Consider the following 24,558-nt stretch of genomic DNA (forward strand, 5'->3'; position numbering starts at 1 on the left):
ATATAGTTCTTGCGGAGATTTTACTACTAACAGCGGTTTCGTGAATTCTAATCTTATCTGAATCATTGAGTGTGCTTCGCCGTTCCGAAGAATTAAAAGAAATCTTCTATTCTCGCTTCAAAAGGTATCTTTTACCCTACGTAGATAATGTTCATTTTTAAAAATAAGAAAAACTACTGTGGGGAGAATTGTTCTCACTTTTCTGACATCATTGTTTTATTAGGATATTATTAGGATATACAGTTTTAGTATAAACTATGTATCGCAACTTAAAAGTTATGCTTAAACAGCTTTTTCTCGAATTTTAGTGTATTATAGTCCATACTATTATATTAGAAGCTTAGACCAACTTTGAAAACAATTGCAGATAATATAGGTTAGGATTAGATTGCTATATTTAATCCTTTAGGAAAAAATTCTTCTTCCATTTATGAAAAATTAGTAATTATTTTTCATTGTTTTCGATTCTTAATATGCCGTCAGTTGTTTCAATGATATTAGTAGGTTTCTTAAAAATTATATTAAAATTCCTTCTATAAATTGAATAGAAATTTAATAAAAAACTAATTTATAATACTAATTTTCTCTTATATTATGAATATACAACACGGTTATAATAAATTTCCTTTTTACATTTGTTATTTTAAACATTTATTTTAATTGCATCACAAATTACAGTGATCACTTAAATAATGTTTAAAACATATAGTTCGGCATCAACACACTTAAAACGAAATGCGTAAATATCAAAATATAATACTCTTTAAAAAACAAAGTATAGAAATATTTCATATAATAAGAAAAAAAAACAAACCGAAACAATCTTTGAAACGTGATCTTCTTATTCTTAAATTTACTACGTTATTTATTTTAGATGATCGCAACTATTACCAATCCTTTAGGTTTTGTATATGAGAAAAAACATTCTCCTCCTCCATGGTTGCTCAAAGGTACTAAAAGTTTTATGTTGATTAAGAATCGTCTCTTGAGGATACTTCACCATACATAAACCATTTCAGACTTCTTTTCGCTACTGTCGGTCTGATCACAAGTCCACGATTTGCATTAATATGTTTTTTCATTACATATATACAGTCGCACTTAAATCGAATGTTTAAATTACTTCCACTGCTGTTAAAGATAAAAAAAATGACGAAGGGTCGTTTAAACGGTTTCAATCCTAAAATCATTGATTTAAGATTTGTCTAATATCACTGTTATCTTTTTATATATTAACACATGTTTTTTTATAATATAACATAGTAGCCAGCATCAAGATGAATTCAACGACCTATGATATCATAATTTAGAAGCGACTTTACGGAACAAAGGTTAATTTAAATTGGAACACTATAAAAATAGTAAATCTACTTGTTTTATAGGGTATTCAAAGAGCTAGCCGCCCGCATCGATACGTCCCTGCACATGATACATAAGCGGTTGAATGGTATTTCTTGTGGCGTTTTCATCGTAGACCAATAGTGCATGTTATGTGTATGGAACTCTTGGGATATCTTGCAGAAACTTAGCTCCGCGTAGTCCATTCACATAAATGTATACTTGCTGCACGATAAATAACAGATAGAAACAAAGACGTATGGACACATCGTTTCACATATATCCAGAAAAACGAAAAATTTAACAAAATATTATTTTGTATTGTCACAGGGAATTAGAAAGAAATTTTATTCATACATCTTTTGATCATTGATTGAATAAATAAATTGGATTGAATGCTAGAAGCGAGATGAGTTATCCTTACTGTGCATCATTTTTCAATAAATTTCAATAACATAAGGTTAGTGTATCCTAATTTTAATAACATTTGCATTTTCTTACGTAGTTTATAAAAACAAAACTTGTACCTACAGAAACTTCAAACAGCACCAAAACTGAAAAACTACAACCGATACTTATAACAAATTGGTTTATTATTGTTAGCTGATAATTTTATTACTATTAAGTAAATTTGTCTCAGGATACAAGATAAAAAATTTATGAAACAAAATTGCTCTACAATTTTAATTAAATCCATGTCACATTATTATCAAAGGAAAATAAAGAAACGTTGCTTCAGAAATTAAGCAAAAGTTGTTTCGTGTCAGCTTCAAAATTATCGTGCAGCATGCTGCCAAGCCGATAGATTAAGGTGGATGCGGAGGAATAAGCAGCGAAGTAGAGGGGAGTTCATGAAGTGAGAGAAAACTGAGAAGAGAAAATAGCAAGGAAGGGTCGTTCCAATTCAGCGCAGCTCATTTATCATTGAACCTCGAATGCCAATCTCCTTCTTGGTGAATCGAGAAATAGAAAAAAGGAGGTAAGCGTAAAATGAAGGGTAGAAAGACTTGAGAACTTCGACCGAATTATTTGTCAAGTATTAAAGTTCTTTTAATTCATCTGGCGGCTATTGTACTTTAAAACTCCAGAATAAGCCTGGTTTGGCCTGAAAATCGACAAATTCGAATTCGCAAATCAATCTGCAGCTCTTAATTGGATTGGAACAATTAGAGTTTATTTCGTTCCAATCGTCATTTTTATACACTGATGATAATAGAACAAATTACTTCGTGACCTGCTTTCTTAATCTTCTCATTTCAGATTCTTAAAATTTCTGTATCCTAATTAGTTGTGTTTGAATATAATAGAATTCAAGGTTGTAATGATCATAATTCGGATAAATCCGATAGTAAACAGAGTTTTAAACGTTTAATTTTGTTACGTGCTAAGGATCCTTAGAATTCTAATTTAAAAAACTGGACGCAAATTCCAACGTATTCATAACAATTTTGTTGAAAAAATTGTTAAACATTTGTCCAATTTAAAGCAAGAATTATATGTTCCCAAAATCAGTACATTAAATTATTTCAACTGAATTAAATGCGACGAAATCATTAAAAAAATTTAAAAGACATTTTCATCTGCTTGTCCTATAATGCTATATACAATATACATAGTATAATAAACTCACATCGCACAAAAAAAAGGGATGCATCAATATAGCCGCAGAACATGAATTATGAATAAACAATAATAAATAACTAAGAGATACATCGATATGTACAATCTTGAAGACATAGTTAGTAACATTATTTTTAAATAGTTTTATAAGCTGAGATATTTTTGTAAGATCGTTGTATCTATTATACATTATGTATGGAAGAATCGAGTGATTACGAAGGAATGATAAAGGTGTTGGGTTTGATATGAACTGCCATATTGAAGGAGACCTGGCAAGTTACCAATAATCTTCTTGGATCAGCACTATCGATTTACTTTATGATCATCTATCGATTCGCAACTATTCACGAGCTATAAAAAATAATATCGCCAAATATTTTATTGTGTGTGTATTTAACAATTTACATAAATCAATAGAAATAAAACTCGTAGATTTATTAAGAAACTTTTCAATAGAAATATAGACATCTTCCGAAATTAAATTCCTGTAAACGTAATTTGGTTGATAAATTAAACTACGTTTTATTTCGTAGTAAAATATCTTCATTCAGATTACACAAATTATATTTGTATTAAACTAATTCACTTTTGTTCCACTTTAATCATCTTTACCAAGAGAATCGTATCTTTTATCGATTGTGTCAAAATTACAGATTCTCTCAATCAATCAAGAGGATAAAGAGCTAAAGACGACACTTCTTTTATTTGTTTATCGTTGTGCATTGATGAGCAAATGAATAGGCTAACTTACTTAAATTATTACTCGAATAAACAATGAGAGATTGATTGAATGTGGACTGGATTGTTCACTTACAGGTATTCATAATCTGTAATTTTTATATTTTCGTATTAAATAGTACAGATAATGTTTGTGTATATAAAATAATGTTTATTAAATATTCAACACTTGACTGAGTTGTCGTTTTGCAACAATAAATAAGAAGTACGTAGTAACATCTTCAGTAATGATATCAGAATTAAGAAATTTTGTAAGCTCCCTGTATTAAGGGTTGTAAGGAATCAATAGTGGATATTCGACACACTTCTCTAATTTAGATTTGAATTCGTTATGTTTATAATGTATATATGTACTTCAATATTTAAACGCTGAAACAAAATATTATTCATGATATGTTATTCTTGGAAACTAAATTATAATTAAATTAGAAATGTAAATCGTAATTAATTTAAAGGATACAGATATAACCGAATTTATTATATTAATTGTTTATTCATCTGTAAATTATAATTTATAGTTATGTAATTGATAAATCTTATAATAGCCGTAAATTTAATGTAAAGCTGATATCAGCTTGATTTTAATAATTTTAATTATATTATAATTATAATTTAATAATTTTAATTTGCAATGCATAATAATATTTCCATATACAAATTTATATTCAATTATTTACACATATGGAAAATGCTAGAATTCTACCACTCACAGGAAGGCAACCTTGTTTAATTTGTTTTCCTGTCCGCATATGTACATCGAATTCCCAAAGGTTACAAGGAAAAGTTTCAATCGTCTGTTTCGTTCAATTTATCAACCCATATAACACAGGTTCAAGTCTCTCAATCCCCTTGACAATTCAGATCATATCTTCATATATTTCCTCCAATTGTAGCCATATTACACGATGAGTATGATGAACAAAAATTGCATAAAATATTATATAAATTACCCAGATTATGTATATGGAATAATGGAAACAATTACGGAAATCAACATACATATACATGCAATTAATATAAACACAGATTTTCAAACATTTTGTTTTAACTTTTTCTCATTCTTATTTCTCCTCTTATTTTATTTACTATTTTCTCATTCTTTATTTATAATGAAATGTTAATAACATGATAGTAATAATAACATCCTTAAAAATGTAAATTGTATAATGTTAATAATTTAAATTAAATAATTAGATAAATAATTATATGATTAAAAAATCGATTAAGTAATTCTAGTAGTTAAATAATCAGATGTTTTTATAAAATATTTTTTAATGAAAAATGGAAATATCAAAGTGGACAAAATTTAAATCAAACTGTACTTGTGGTTGAAAGCAATTTCTGACATATCTTGTCTTTCTATTTTTCTAACATCTTTCTACATTATTGAAAAATCTACTGTTGTTGTAATTCCATTATGTAACACCAATGTTGGTCTGTAATATCCACTGGGAAATCATTGTACAATTCCGTGTTTTAAACACAAACGAAGAAGTAATATAATTACTCTATTTTTAAAAGCCGTGAATTTTTACAAAAATGACAAATGTTGAAGAAGTAAGAAGATCGATTCAAGAGATTAGAAAAACATTGATATCTGTACTTCTGCGGTTGTTATGTAGCACAATTTCATAACACAGTGCTTCTGCAAAAACTTCTAAAGGAGAAGCAATACAGATAAAGTGTCGGAGCAGTTTTTAATTGGAACAGATCAAAAAAGTATCGATACAGTGTTTGATCGTCATGCGGCCACCGCTCATCTGCCGTAATCGATGTCGACAGTATTGCCCAATAAGCTCTTATGTTTTACATGTCTAAATATTAGTCATATTCATTAAATTAAAGAGAATTCCGAATCATTCTCAATTTTGCCCAATTTTACTGTTCAGTATATAAATACTTATTAACACGGTATGACTTATTAACATGAAATCATTAAAAGCAGACAATTTTGTACTATTTAACATATTTGTGTTGAAGATAATTCTTCATTTCATATATTTAATTTTTTGCGGCGTAACAAAATTCTAAAAAGTATTTTGTTCAACCGGATGGCAATCAGAATTTTTGATTAAAAAGTTCTTTGTAATCCTTGGATTAATATGCAAATATTGAATAATTGCAAATAAAATTTAATACCTCGATATAAAATAATATATGTATGACGAGTGAAAGATATTATAGATCGAAAAAATCATTTAACATAAAAAACTAAAAAATTATTATAATTTACAAGTAAAACAGTTTACAAGTATAGTTTCTCGTAACATATGGAAATATTCTACGTATATTTGTTTTCAGATAGCATGTATAACCATTCCTTGGCTACTGCTGCTGTTTTTCTATACTATAATAGTTGGATCCAATAATAGTTAGATCATTGTTCAGAAATCCAGCACATACAACTTAATCTAACTAAGAGCAAACTTCTGCCGGTGAAACATATAAACTGCATCTGAAATTAATAGTTACTCCTATGTTCACAAGCGTAACCACTAGACACTTTGACTAGATATACATACCGAAATCTCTGCACAAGCGTGATACCATTTTCTAACAATTTATAACTTCACGTCGAACTTACATTTGTCATGTGAATAAACATAAACCTGTACATGTATAAACAGGCTGGTTTGCTTAAAACAGGCTACGTAAATGATTTTCTCACCTGTGATACCACAAGAAATATTTTCTACGCACATGATTTCAAGAGACGAATCTGATGGGAGAACAATTTTCACATAAATATTATTTTTTATAGTTTTTTCAAGGTCACTCACGTTATTTTACATGTGTGTACATAACTTTCTCTGTCACGTGTTATTCCTAACATAGCACAACCTTGAAATTCCATTGGGCTCTAAAAACATAATTTAATATTTTGTAGCATTTTGGAATAGTCTCGTCAAATAATTCTAAATCCGCACACCGCATCGCAATTTTCATCAATTACATGGCTGTTTCGTTGACAGTCTACACAAATTATCACATTTCATAATAGGATTCCTAAAGTTTATGATTTGTATTATGACACATCACATAATCTAACGTTTCACATATTTCCTAACAGTAAACGTAATAGAAAATTATCATGTAGAATTTTCACACTGTCCTTCAGACAATTTAGAGAATCGAATCGACTAGCCTATAAATAACATATAATGACTAGCTCGCATCTTTTCACATAGCATATATTACATGCACGTAATACTACATAATGTACTATAACATAACCTAATACATTATAGCGTAATGCTATATAACGTAATACATTATATCGTAATAAAATGTGAGGTAGTACAATATAACGTAATACATTGTAACATAGCACTATATAACGAAATACAGTATATCATAATACAATATAACGTAATACAATCTAAGTGATACAATATAACGTACTACATTATAACGCAATACACTATAACGTTATACTATATAAAGTAATACGTTATAACGCAATAAGATATATCGTAATACACTATAACGTAATACGTTATACTGTAATGCTATATAACCTTATACGTTACAGCATAATACAATATAACGTCATACGTTATAACGCAATACTATATAACATCATACGTTATAACGCAATACTACATAACGTTATACGGTATACTGTGATACCATATAATGTTATCCGTCATAACGTAATACTATATAACGTTATACGTTATGACTTATTTCTATATATAACGTTATAAGTTATATGGTAATACTACTCAATGTCGTACGTTATGACGGCATACTATGTAACGTTATACGTTATACTGTAACACTATATAACGGTATACGTTAAAACATAATACTATATAACATTATACGTTATAACGTTATATTATATAACTCTATACGGTAATATACTCTAATACTGTAATATACGTTAAATGTATAATGTAAAATGTAAATGCAATGTAATAATGTATAATGTATAATGTAAATGTAATAATGTGTAATGTAATAATAAATGTATAATATATAATATATACGTTAACGTATAATATAATATACGTTATAACGTAATACCATATAACGTTATACATTATACTGTAATACTCTATAATGTTATACGATATACTGTAATACTATATAACGTTATACTTTAATACTATATAACTTCATACGTTTTAAAGCAATACCATGTAACGATATACGTTACAACGTAACTCTACATAACGTTATACGTTATACTGTAATACCATATATTATCATACGTTATGACGAAATACTATATAACGTCATGCGTTATAACGCAATACTATGTAACGTTACACGTTATAACGTAATATTATATAACGTTATACGTTGCACTGTAATACTATATATCGTAATACGTTATCATGTAATACTATATAACGTTATACGTTACAACGTAATAATATATAACGTTAAACGTTATTACGTAATACTAAACAACGTCATACGTAATACGTTCTAACATAATATTATACAACATAATACTGTATATCGGTATACGTTATATTATATTACGTTATAACCTATTACCTTGTACAAAGTAAGAGTGCAGAATTGACATGGTTTATACCGGCTGATGTGCGCTACATTTGTCATTAAATGTGGACCATAACGCGCATCGTGTTGTCGGCACATCTCCAATAGCAGATCAGATAAGTTCAATTGAATATTCAGCCTTGAAAATAGAAAACAGGTATTTCATTGGCCTTAACAGAGGGCAGAGTTGACCTAGTGCCAGCCGACTGATGTACGCTGTATAAAGCAGCAAATGTGGAGTATAACGCGTAACGAATTGTCCACGTATCCCAAATACCAGCGGAGATGCGTTCATTTAAATATTTAGCCCTGATTATAGAGAAGTGGTATTTCATTGGATTTGTCAGAGACCAGTGTTGACCTAGTGCAAACCGAGTGATGTGCGCTGTATAAAGCAGGAAATGTGGAGTACGGCGCGCAACGAATTGTCCACGTATCCTCGATAGATACGGAGGTACGTTCATGTATATATTTAGGCTTGAATAAGTCTAATTGCATTGGACTTAAATTGTACGACTAGTGTACGCATTGGGTATATTCTAATAAACTACGTAGTTAGGTATACTCTGGTGTTTATGAAAATTAATTGACACCTTATCTTATATGGTAATACTATATAACGTTATACATTATATGGAAATACTATATAACGTTATACATTATATGGTAATACTATATAACGTTATACGTTAAAATCTAATACTATATAACGATTTACGTTATATGGTAATAGTATATATCGTTATACATTACATGGTAATACTATGTAGCGTTATACGTTATAAGGTAATAGTATATAACATTATACATTATATGGTAATACTACATAACGTTGTACGTTATATGGTAATACTATATAGCGGTATACGTTACAATGTAATACTACATAACGTAGAACGTTATATGGTAATACTATATAACGTTATACGTTACAATGTAATATTATATATCGTTATATGTCACAATGTAATACTATATATCGTTATACGTTATAAGGTAATAGTATATATGGTTATACGTTATATAGTAATAGTACATAACTTTATACGTTATATAGTAATACTATATGACGTTATACGTTATATCGCAATACTATATAACGTTATACGTTATAATGTAATACTATGTATCAATTTTCGTTGTATGGTACTACTACATAACGTTATACGTTATATCGTAATACTATATAACGTTATACGTTATATGGTAATAGTATATAACGTTATACGTTATATCGTAATACTATATAACGTTATAATGATATATCGTAATAGTATATAACGTTATATGTTATATCGTAATAGCATATAACGTTATACGTTATATCGTAATAGCATATAACGTTATCCGTTATATCGTAATAGCATATAACGTTATACGTTATATCGTAATAGCATATAACGTTATACGTTATATCGTAATAGCATATAACGTTATACGTTGTATCGTAATACTATATAACGTTATACGTTATATCGTAATACTATATAACGTTATACGTTATATCATAATAGTATATAACGTTATACGTTATATCGTAATACTATATAACGTTATTAGCTATATCACAATAGCATATAACGTTATACGTTATATCGTAATAGTATATAACGTTATATGTTATATCGTATTAGCATATAACGTTATACGTTATATCGCAATAGTATATAACGTTATACGTTATATCGTAACACTATATAACGTTATACGTTATAATGTAATACTATGTATCAATTTTCGTTGTATGGTAATACTACATAACGTTATACGTTATATCGTAATACTATATAACGTTATACGTTATATGGTAATAGTATATAACGTTATACGTTATATCGTAATACTATATAACGTTATAATGATATATCGTAATAGTATATAACGTTATATGTTATATCGTAATAGCATATAACGTTATACGTTATATCGTAATAGCATATAACGTTATACGTTATATCGTAATAGCATATAACGTTATACGTTATATCGTAATAGCATATAACGTTATACGTTATATCGTAATAGTATATAACGTTATACGTTATATCATAATAGTATATAACGTTATACGTTATATCGTAATACTATATAACGTTATTAGCTATATCACAATAGCATATAACGTTATACGTTATATCGTAATAGTATATAACGTTATATGTTATATCGTATTAGCATATAACGTTATACGTTATATCGCAGTAGTATATAACGTTATACGTTATATCGTAACACTATATAACGTTATACGTTATATCGAAATACCATTTAACGTTATACGTTATATCGTAATACTATATAACGTTATTAGTTATATCGTAATAGTATATAACGTTATTTGTTATATCGTAATACTATATAACGTTATTAGCTATATCATAATAGCTCGTAACGTTATACGTTATATGGTAATAGCATATAACGTTATACGTTATATCGTAATAGCATATAACGTTATTAGCTATATCATAATAGCATATAACGTTATACGTTATATCGTAATACTATATAACGTTAATAGTTATATCGTAATAGTATAAAACGTTATTTGTTATATCGTAATACTATATAACGTTATTAGCTATATCATAATAGCTCGTAACGTTATACGTTATATCGTAATAGCATATAACGTTATACGTTATATCGTAATAGCATATAACGTTATACGTTATATCGTAATAGCATATAACGTTATACGTTATATCGTAATAGCATATAACGTTATACGTTATATCGTAATACTATATAACGTTATACGTTATATCATAATAGTATATAACGTTATACGTTATATCGTAATACTATATAACGTTATTAGCTATATCACAATAGCATATAACGTTATACGTTATATCGTAATAGTATATAACGTTATACGTTATATCGTAATACTATATAACGTTATACGTTATATGGTAATAGTATATAACGTTATACGTTATATCGTAAAACTATATAACGTTATAATGATATATCGTAATAGTATATAACGTTATATGTTATATCGTAATAGCATATAACGTTATACGTTATATCGTATTAGCATATAACGTTATACGTTATATCGTAATAGCATATAACGTTATACGTTATATCGTAATAGCATATAACGTTATACGTTATATCGTAATAGCATATAACGTTATACTTTATATCGTAATACTATATAACGTTATACGTTATATCGTAATACTATATAACGTTATACGTTATATCATAATAGTATATAACGTTATACGTTATATCGTAATACCATTTAACGTTATACGTTATATCGTAATACTATATAACGTTATACGTTATATCATAATAGTATATAACGTTATACGTTATATCGTAATACTATATAACGTTATTAGCTATATCACAATAGCATATAACGTTATACGTTATATCGTAATAGTATATAACGTTATACGTTATATCGTAATACTATATAACGTTATACGTTATATGGTAATAGTATATAACGTTATACGTTATATCGTAAAACTATATAACGTTATAATGATATATCGTAATAGTATATAACGTTATATGTTATATCGTAATAGCATATAACGTTATACGTTATATCGTAATAGCATATAACGTTATACGTTATATCGTAATAGTATATAACGTTATATGTTATATCGTATTAGCATATAACGTTATACGTTATATCGCAATAGTATATATCGTTATACGTTATATCGTAACACTATATAACGTTATACGTTATAATGTAATACTATGTATCAATTTTCGTTGTATGGTAATACTACATAACGTTATACGTTATATCGTAATACTATATAACGTTATACGTTATATGGTAATAGTATATAACGTTATACGTTATATCGTAATACTATATAACGTTATAATGATATATCGTAATAGTATATAACGTTATATGTTATATCGTAATAGCATATAACGTTATACGTTATATCGTAATAGCATATAACGTTATACGTTATATCGTAATAGCATATAACGTTATACGTTATATCGTAATAGCATATAACGTTATACGTTATATCGTAATAGCATATAACGTTATACGTTATATCGTAATACTATATAACGTTATACGTTATATCATAATAGTATATAACGTTATACGTTATATCGTAATACTATATAACGTTATTAGCTATATCACAATAGCATATAACGTTATACGTTATATCGTAATAGTATATAACGTTATATGTTATATCGTATTAGCATATAACGTTATACGTTATATCGCAATAGTATATAACGTTATACGTTATATCGTAACACTATATAACGTTATACGTTATATCGAAATACCATTTAACGTTATACGTTATATCGTAATACTATATAACGTTATTAGTTATATCGTAATAGTATATAACGTTATTTGTTATATCGTAATACTATATAACGTTATTAGCTATATCATAATAGCTCGTAACGTTATACGTTATATGGTAATAGCATATAACGTTATACGTTATATCGTAATAGCATATAACGTTATTAGCTATATCATAATAGCATATAACGTTATACGTTATATCGTAATACTATATAACGTTAATAGTTATATCGTAATAGTATATAACGTTATTTGTTATATCGTAATACTATATAACGTTATTAGCTATATCATAATAGCTCGTAACGTTATACGTTATATCGTAATAGCATATAACGTTATACGTTATATCGTAATAGCATATAACGTTATACGTTATATGGTAATAGCATATAACGTTATACGTTATATCGTAATAGCATATAACGTTATACGTTATATCGTAATACTATATAACGTTATACGTTATATCATAATAGTATATAACGTTATACGTTATATCTTAATACTATATAACGTTATTTGTTATATCGTAACACTATATAACGTTATTAGCTATATCATAATAGCTCGTAACGTTATACGTTATATCGTAATATTATAAAACGTTATACGTTATATCGTAATAGCATATAACGTTATTTGCTATATCATAACAATATATAACGTTATATGTTACATCGTAATAGCATATAACGTTATACGTTATGTCGTAATAGCATATAACGTTATACGTTATATCGTAATAGCATATAACGTTATACGTTATATCGTAATAGCATATAACGTTATACGTTATATCGTAATACTATATAACGTTATACGTTATATCATAGTAGTATATATCGTTATACGTTATATCGTAATAGTATATAACGTTATATGTCATATCGTAATACTATATAACGTTATTAGCTATATCACAATAGCATATAACGTTATACGTTATATCGTAATAGTATATAACGTTATACGTTATATCGTAATACCATTTAACGTTATACGTTATATCGTAATACTATATAACGTTATTAGTTATATCGTAATAGTATATAACGTTATTTGTTATATCGTAATACTATATAACGTTATTAGCTATATCATAATAGCTCGTAACGTTATACGTTATATCGTAATATTATAAAACGTTATACGTTATATCGTAATAGCATATAACGTTATTTGCTATATCATAACAATATATAACGTTATATGTTACATCGTAATAGCATATAACGTTATACGTTATGTCGTAATAGCATATAACGTTATACGTTATATTGTAATAGTATATAACGTAATACGTTATATGGTAATACTATATAACGTTATACGTTATATCGTAATAGCATATAACGTTATACGTTATATCGTAATAGCATATAACGTTATTAGCTATATCGTAATAGTATATAAAAATTATTAAATTATATGTTATATCGTAATACTGTATAACGTTATACGTTATATCGTAATATTATATAACGTTATATGTTAACTCGCAATAGCATATAACGTTATACGTTATGTCGTAATAGCATATAACGTTATACGTTATATCGTAATAGCATATAACGTTATACGTTATATCGTAATACTATATAACGTTATACGTTATATCATAGTAGTATATATCGTTATACGTTATATCGTAATAGTATATAACGTTATATGTTATATCGCAATAGCATATAACGTCATACGTTATATCGTAATAGTATATAACGTTATACGTTATATCGTAATAGCATATAACGTTATACGTTATATCGTAATAGCATATAACGTTATACGTTATATCGTAATAGCATATAACGTTATTAGCTATATCGTAATAGTATATAACGTTATATGTTATATCGTAATACTATATAACGTTATACGTTATATCGAAATACTATATAACGTTATACGTTATATCGTAATACTATACAACGTTATTAGTTATATCGTAATAGTATATAACGTTATCTGTTATATCGTAATACTATATAACGTTATAAGCTATATCATAATAGCTCGTAACGTTATACGTTATATCGTAATAGCATAAAACGTTATACGTTATATTGTAATAGTATATGACGTAATACGTTATATGGTAATACTATATAACGTTATACGTTATATCGTAATAGCATATAACGTTATACGTTATAACGTAATAGCATATAACGTTATACGTTATATCGTAATAGCATATAACGTTATACGTTATATCGTAATACTATATAACGTTATACGTTATAACATAGTAGTATATATCGTTATACGTTATATCGTAATACCATATAACGTTATACGTTATATCGTAATAGTATATAACGTTATACGTTATATCGTAATAGCATATAACGTTATACGTTATATTGTAATAGTATATGACGTAATACGTTATATGGTAATACTGTATAACGTTATACGTTATATCGTAATAGCATATAACGTTATTAGCTATATCGTAATAGTATATAAAAATTATTAAATTATATGTTATATCGTAATACTGTATAACGTTATACGTTATATCGTAATATTATATAACGTTATACGTTATATCGTAATACTATATAACGTTATACGTTATATCATAGTAGTATATATCGTTATACGTTATATCGTAATACCATATAACGTTATACGTTATATCGTAATAGTATATAACGTTATACGTTATATCGTAATAGCATATAACGTTATACGTTATATGGTAATACTATATAACGTTATACGTTATATCGTAATAGCATATAACGTTATACGTTATATCGTAATAGCATATAACGTTATTAGCTATATCGTAATAGTATATAAAAATTATTAAATTATATGTTATATCGTAATACTGTATAACGTTATACGTTATATCGTAATATTATATAACGTTATATGTTAACTCGCAATAGCATATAACGTTATACGTTATATCGTAATAGCATATAACGTTATACGTTATATTGTAATAGTATATGACGTAATACGTTATATGGTAATACTATATAACGTTATACGTTATATCGTAATAGCATATAACGTTATACGTTATAACGTAATAGCATATAACGTTATACGTTATATCGTAATAGCATATAACGTTATACGTTATATCGTAATACTATATAACGTTATACGTTATATCATAGTAGTATATATCGTTATACGTTATATCGTAATACCATATAACGTTATACGTTATATCGTAATAGTATATAACGTTATACGTTATATCGTAATAGCATATAACGTTATACGTTATATTGTAATAGTATATGACGTAATACGTTATATGGTAATACTGTATAACGTTATACGTTATATCGTAATAGCATATAACGTTATACGTTATATCGTAATAGCATATAACGTTATACGTTATATCGTAATAGCATATAACGTTATACGTTATATCGTAATAGTATATAACGTTATACGTTATATCGTAATAGCATATAACGTTATACGTTATATTGTAATAGTATATGACGTAATACGTTATATGGTAATACTATATAACGTTACACGTTATATCGTAATAGCGTATAACGTTATACGTTATATCGTAATAGCATATAACGTTATACGTTATATCGTAATAGCATATAACGTTATACGTTATATTGTAATAGTATATGACGTAATACGTTATATGGTAATACTATATAACGTTATACGTTATATCGTAATAGCATATAACGTTATACGTTATATCGTAATAGCATATAACGTTATACGTTATATCGTAATAGCATATAACGTTATACGTTATATCGTAATACTATATAACGTTATACGTTATATCATAATAGTATATAACGTTATACGTTATATCTTAATACTATATAACGTTATTTGTTATATCGTAACACTATATAACGTTATTAGCTATATCATAATAGCTCGTAACGTTATACGTTATATCGTAATATTATAAAACGTTATACGTTATATCGTAATAGCATATAACGTTATTTGCTATATCATAACAATATATAACGTTATATGTTACATCGTAATAGCATATAACGTTATACGTTATGTCGTAATAGCATATAACGTTATACGTTATATTGTAATAGTATATGACGTAATACGTTATATGCTATTACGATATAACGTTATACGTTATATCGTAATAGCATATAACGTTATACGTTATATCGTAATAGCATATAACGTTATACGTTATATCGTAATAGCATATAACGTTATACGTTATATCGTAATACTATATAACGTTATACGTTATATCATAGTAGTATATATCGTTATACGTTATATCGTAATAGTATATAACGTTATATGTTATATCGTAATACTATATAACGTTATTAGCTATATCACAATAGCTCGTAACGTTATACGTTATATCGTAATATTATAAAACGTTATACGTTATATCGTAATAGCATATAACGTTATTTGCTATATCATAACAATATATAACGTTATATGTTACATCGTAATAGCATATAACGTTATACGTTATGTCGTAATAGCATATAACGTTATACGTTATATCGTAATAGCATATAACGTTATACGTTATATCGTAATAGCATATAACGTTATACGTTATATTGTAATAGTATATGACGTAATACGTTATATGGTAATACTATATAACGTTATACGTTATATCGTAATAGCATATAACGTTATACGTTATATCGTAATAGCATATAACGTTATACGTTATATCGTAATAGCATATAACGTTATACGTTATATCGTAATAGCATATAACGTTATACGTTATATTGTAATAGTATATGACGTAATACGTTATATGGTAATACTATATAACGTTACACGTTATATCGTAATAGCGTATAACGTTATACGTTATATCGTAATAGCATATAACGTTATACGTTATATCGTAATAGCATATAACGTTATACGTTATATTGTAATAGTATATGACGTAATACGTTATATGCTATTACGATATAACGTTATACGTTATATCGTAATAGCATATAACGTTATACGTTATATCGTAATAGCATATAACGTTATACGTTATATCGTAATAGCATATAACGTTATACGTTATATCGTAATACTATATAACGTTATACGTTATATCATAATAGTATATAACGTTATACGTTATATCTTAATACTATATAACGTTATTTGTTATATCGTAACACTATATAACGTTATTAGCTATATCATAATAGCTCGTAACGTTATACGTTATATCGTAATATTATAAAACGTTATACGTTATATCGTAATAGCATATAACGTTATTTGCTATATCATAACAATATATAACGTTATATGTTACATCGTAATAGCATATAACGTTATACGTTATGTCGTAATAGCATATAACGTTATACGTTATATTGTAATAGTATATGACGTAATACGTTATATGGTAATACTATATAACGTTATACGTTATATCGTAATAGCATATAACGTTATACGTTATATCGTAATAGCATATAACGTTATACGTTATATCGTAATAGCATATAACGTTATACGTTATATCGTAATACTATATAACGTTATACGTTATATCATAGTAGTATATATCGTTATACGTTATATCGTAATAGTATATAACGTTATATGTTATATCGTAATACTATATAACGTTATTAGCTATATCACAATAGCATATAACGTTATACGTTATATCGTAATAGTATATAACGTTATACGTTATATCGTAATACCATTTAACGTTATACGTTATATCGTAATACTATATAACGTTATTAGTTATATCGTAATAGTATATAACGTTATTTGTTATATCGTAATACTATATAACGTTATTAGCTATATCATAATAGCTCGTAACGTTATACGTTATATCGTAATATTATAAAACGTTATACGTTATATCGTAATAGCATATAACGTTATTTGCTATATCATAACAATATATAACGTTATATGTTACATCGTAATAGCATATAACGTTATACGTTATGTCGTAATAGCATATAACGTTATACGTTATATTGTAATAGTATATAACGTAATACGTTATATGGTAATACTATATAACGTTATACGTTATATCGTAATAGCATATAACGTTATACGTTATATCGTAATAGCATATAACGTTATTAGCTATATCGTAATAGTATATAACGTTATATGTTATATCGTAATACTGTATAACGTTATACGTTATATCGTAATATTATATAACGTTATATGTTAACTCGCAATAGCATATAACGTTATACGTTATGTCGTAATAGCATATAACGTTATACGTTATATCGTAATAGCATATAACGTTATACGTTATATCGTAATACTATATAACGTTATACGTTATATCATAGTAGTATATATCGTTATACGTTATATCGTAATAGTATATAACGTTATATGTTATATCGCAATAGCATATAACGTCATACGTTATATCGTAATAGTATATAACGTTATACGTTATATCGTAATAGCATATAACGTTATACGTTATATCGTAATAGCATATAACGTTATACGTTATATCGTAATAGCATATAACGTTATTAGCTATATCGTAATAGTATATAACGTTATATGTTATATCGTAATACTATATAACGTTATACGTTATATCGAAATACTATATAACGTTATACGTTATATCGTAATACTATACAACGTTATTAGTTATATCGTAATAGTATATAACGTTATCTGTTATATCGTAATACTATATAACGTTATAAGCTATATCATAATAGCTCGTAACGTTATACGTTATATCGTAATAGCATAAAACGTTATACGTTATATCGTAATACTATATAACGTTATACGTTATATCGTAATAGTATATAACGTTATACGTTATATCATAATAGTATATAACGTTATACGTTATATCGTAATACTATATAACGTTATTAGCTATATCACAATAGCATATAACGTTATACGTTATATCGTAATAGTATATAACGTTATATGTTATATCATATTAGCGTATAACGTTATACGTTATATCGCAATAGTATATAACGTTATAGGTTATATCGTAACACTATATAACGTTATACGTTATATCGTAATACCATTTAACGTTATACGTTATATCGTAATACTATATAACGTTATTAGTTATATCGTAATAGTATATAACGTTATTTGTTATATCGTAATACTATATAACGTTATTAGCTATATCACAATAGCATATAACGTTATACGTTATATCGTAATAGTATATAACGTTATATGTTATATCATATTAGCGTATAACGTTATACGTTATATCGCAATAGTATATAACGTTATAGGTTATATCGTAATAGTATATAACGTTATACGTTATATCATAATAGTATATAACGTTATACGTTATATCGTAATACTATATAACGTTATTAGCTATATCACAATAGCATATAACGTTATACGTTATATCGTAATAGTATATAACGTTATATGTTATATCATATTAGCGTATAACGTTATACGTTATATCGCAATAGTATATAACGTTATAGGTTATATCGTAACACTATATAACGTTATACGTTATATCGTAATACCATTTAACGTTATACGTTATATCGTAATAGCATATAACGTTATACGTTATATCGTAATAGCATATAACGTTATTAGCTATATCATAATAGCATATAACGTTATACGTTATATCGTAATACTATATAACGTTATTAGTTATATCGTAATAGTATATAACGTTATTTGTTATATCGTAATACTATATAACGTTATTAGCTATATCATAATAGCTCGTAACGTTATACGTTATATCGTAATAGCATATAACGTTATACGTTATATCGTAATAGCATATAACGTTATTAGCTATATCATAATAGCATATAACGTTATACGTTATATCTCAATAGTATATAACGTTATACGTTATATCCTAATACCATTTAACGTTATACGTTATATCGTAATACTGTATAACGTTATTAGTTATATCGTAATAGTATATAACGTTATTTGTTATATCGTAATACTATATAACGTTATTAGCTATATCATAATAGCTCGTAACGTTATACGTTATATCGTAATAGCATAAAACGTTATACGTTATATCGTAATAGCATATAACGTTATTTGCTATATCATAATAGTATATAACGTTATATGTTACATCGTAATAGCGTATAACGTTATACGTTATATTGTAATAGTATATAACGTAATACGTTATATGGTAATACTATATAACGTTATACGTTATATCGTAATAGCATATAACGTTATACGTCATATCGTAATAGCTTATAACGTTATTAGCTATATCGTAATAGTATATAACATTATATGTTATATCGTAATACTATATAACGTTATACGTTATATCGTAATATTATATAACGTTATATGTTAACTCGCAATAGCATATAACGTTATACGTTATGTCGTAATAGCATATAACGTGATACGTTATATCGTAATAGCATATAACGTTATACGTTATATCGTAATACTATATAACGTTATACGTTATATCATAGTAGTATATATCGTTATACGTTATATCGTAATAGTATATAACGTTATATGTTATATCGCAATAGCATATAACGGCATACGTTATATCGTAATAGTATATAACGTTATACGTTATATCGTAATAGCATATAACGTTATACGTTATATCGTAATAGCATATAACGTTATACGTTATATCGTAATAGTATATAACGTTGTCTGTTATATCGTAATACTATATAACGTTATAAGCTATATCATAATATCTCGTAGCGTTATACGTTATATCGTAATAGCATAAAACGTTATACGTTATATCGTAATACTATATAACGTTATACGTTATATCGTAATAGTATATAACGTTATACGTTATATCGTAATACTATATAACGTTATACGTTATATCGTAATAGCATATAACGTTATACGTTATATCGTAATACTATATAACGTTATACGTTATATCGTATTAGCGTATAATGTTATACGTTATATCGCAATAGTATATAACGTTATAGGTTATATCGTAACACTATATAACGTTATACGTTATATCATAGTAGTATATATCGTTATACGTTATATCGTAATAGTATATAACGTTATATGTTATATCGCAATAGCATATAACGGCATACGTTATATCGTAATAGTATATAACGTTATACGTTATATCGTAATAGCATATAACGTTATACGTTATATCGTAATAGCATATAACGTTATACGTTATATCGTAGTAGTATATAACGATATACGTTATATTGTAATACTATATAACGTTATACGTTATATCGTAATAGCATATAACGTTATACGTTATATCGTAATACTATATAACGTTATACGTTATATCGTAGTAGTATATAACGATATACGTTATATTGTAATACTATATAACGTTATATGTTATATCGTAATACTATATAACGTTATACGCTATATCGTAATAGTATATAACGTTATACGTTATATCGTAGTAGTATATAACGATATACGTTATATTGTAATACTATATAACGTTATATGTTATATCGTAATACTATATAACGTTATACGTTATATCGTAATAGCATATAACGTTATACGTTATATCGTAATAGTATATAACGTTGTCTGTTATATCGTAATACTATATAACGTTATAAGCTATATCATAATAGCTCGTAACGTTATACGTTATATCGTAATAGCATAAAACGTTATACGTTATATCGTAATACTATATAACGTTATACGTTATATCGTAATACTATATAACGTTATACGTTATATCGTAATAGTATATAACGTTATACGTTATATCGTAATACTATATAACGTTATACGTTATATCGTAATAGCATATAACGTTATACGTTATATCGTAATACTATATAACGTTATACGTTATATCGTATTAGCGTATAACGTTATACGTTATATCGCAATAGTATATAACGTTATAGGTTATATCGTAACACTATATAGCGTTATACGTTATATCGTAATACTATATAACGTTATACGTTATATCGTAATACTATATAACGTTATACGTTATATCGTAATAGTATATAACGTTATACGTTATATCGTAATACTATATAACGTTATACGTTATATCGTAATAGCATATAACGTTATTAGCTATATCGTAATAGTATATAACGTTATATGTTATATCGTAATACTATATAACGTTATACGTTATATCGAAATACTATATAACGTTATACGTTATATCGTAATACTATACAACGTTATTAGTTATATCGTAATAGTATATAACGTTATCTGTTATATCGTAATACTATATAACGTTATAAGCTATATCATAATAGCTCGTAACGTTATACGTTATATCGTAATAGCATAAAACGTTATACGTTATATCGTAATACTATATAACGTTATACGTTATATCGTAATAGTATATAACGTTATACGTTATATCATAATAGTATATAACGTTATACGTTATATCGTAATACTATATAACGTTATTAGCTATATCACAATAGCATATAACGTTATACGTTATATCGTAATAGTATATAACGTTATATGTTATATCATATTAGCGTATAACGTTATACGTTATATCGCAATAGTATATAACGTTATAGGTTATATCGTAACACTATATAACGTTATACGTTATATCGTAATAGCATATAACGTTATTAGCTATCTCGTAATAGTATATAACGTTATATGTTATATCGTAATACTATATAACGTTATACGTTATATCGTAATATTATATAACGTTATATGTTAACTCGCAATAGCATATAACGTTATACGTTATGTCGTAATAGCATATAACGTTATACGTTATATCGTAATAGCATATAACGTTATACGTTATATCGTAATACTATATAACGTTATACGTTATATCATAGTAGTATATATCGTTATACGTTATATCGTAATAGTATATAACGTTATATGTTATATCGCAATAGCATATAACGGCATACGTTATATCGTAATAGTATATAACGTTATACGTTATATCGTAATAGCATATAACGTTATACGTTATATCGTAATAGCATATAACGTTATACGTTATATCGTAATAGCATATAACGTTATTAGCTATATCGTAATAGTATATAACGTTATATGTTATATCGTAATACTATATAACGTTATACGTTATATCGTAATATTATATAACGTTATATGTTAACTCGCAATAGCATATAACGTTATACGTTATGTCGTAATAGCATATAACGTTATACGTTATATCGTAATAGCATATAACGTTATACGTTATATCGTAATACTATATAACGTTATACGTTATATCATAGTAGTATATATCGTTATACGTTATATCGTAATAGTATATAACGTTATATGTTATATCGCAATAGCATATAACGGCATACGTTATATCGTAATAGTATATAACGTTATACGTTATATCGTAATAGCATATAACGTTGTACGTTATATCGTAATAGCATATAACGTTATACGTTATATCGTAATAGCATATAACGTTATTAGCTATATCGTAATAGTATATAACGTTATACGTTATATCATAATAGTATATAACGTTATACGTTATATCGTAATACTATATAACGTTATTAGCTATATCACAATAGCATATAACGTTATACGTTATATCGTAATAGTATATAACGTTATATGTTATATCGTATTAGCGTATAACGTTATACGTTATATCGCAATAGTATATAACGTTATAGGTTATATCGTAACACTATATAACGTTATACGTTATATCGTAATAGCATATAACGTTATTAGCTATATCGTAATAGTATATAACGTTATATGTTATATCGTAATACTATATAACGTTATACGTTATATCGAAATACTATATAACGTTATACGTTATATCGTAATACTATACAACGTTATTAGTTATATCGTAATAGTATATAACGTTATCTGTTATATCGTAATACTATATAACGTTATAAGCTATATCATAATAGCTCGTAACGTTATACGTTATATCGTAATAGCATAAAACGTTATACGTTATATCGTAATACTATATAACGTTA

This window comes from Bombus terrestris, chromosome 10 (genome assembly GCF_910591885.1).
Source record: "Bombus terrestris chromosome 10, iyBomTerr1.2, whole genome shotgun sequence".
Lineage (NCBI taxonomy): Eukaryota > Metazoa > Arthropoda > Insecta > Hymenoptera > Apidae > Bombus > Bombus terrestris.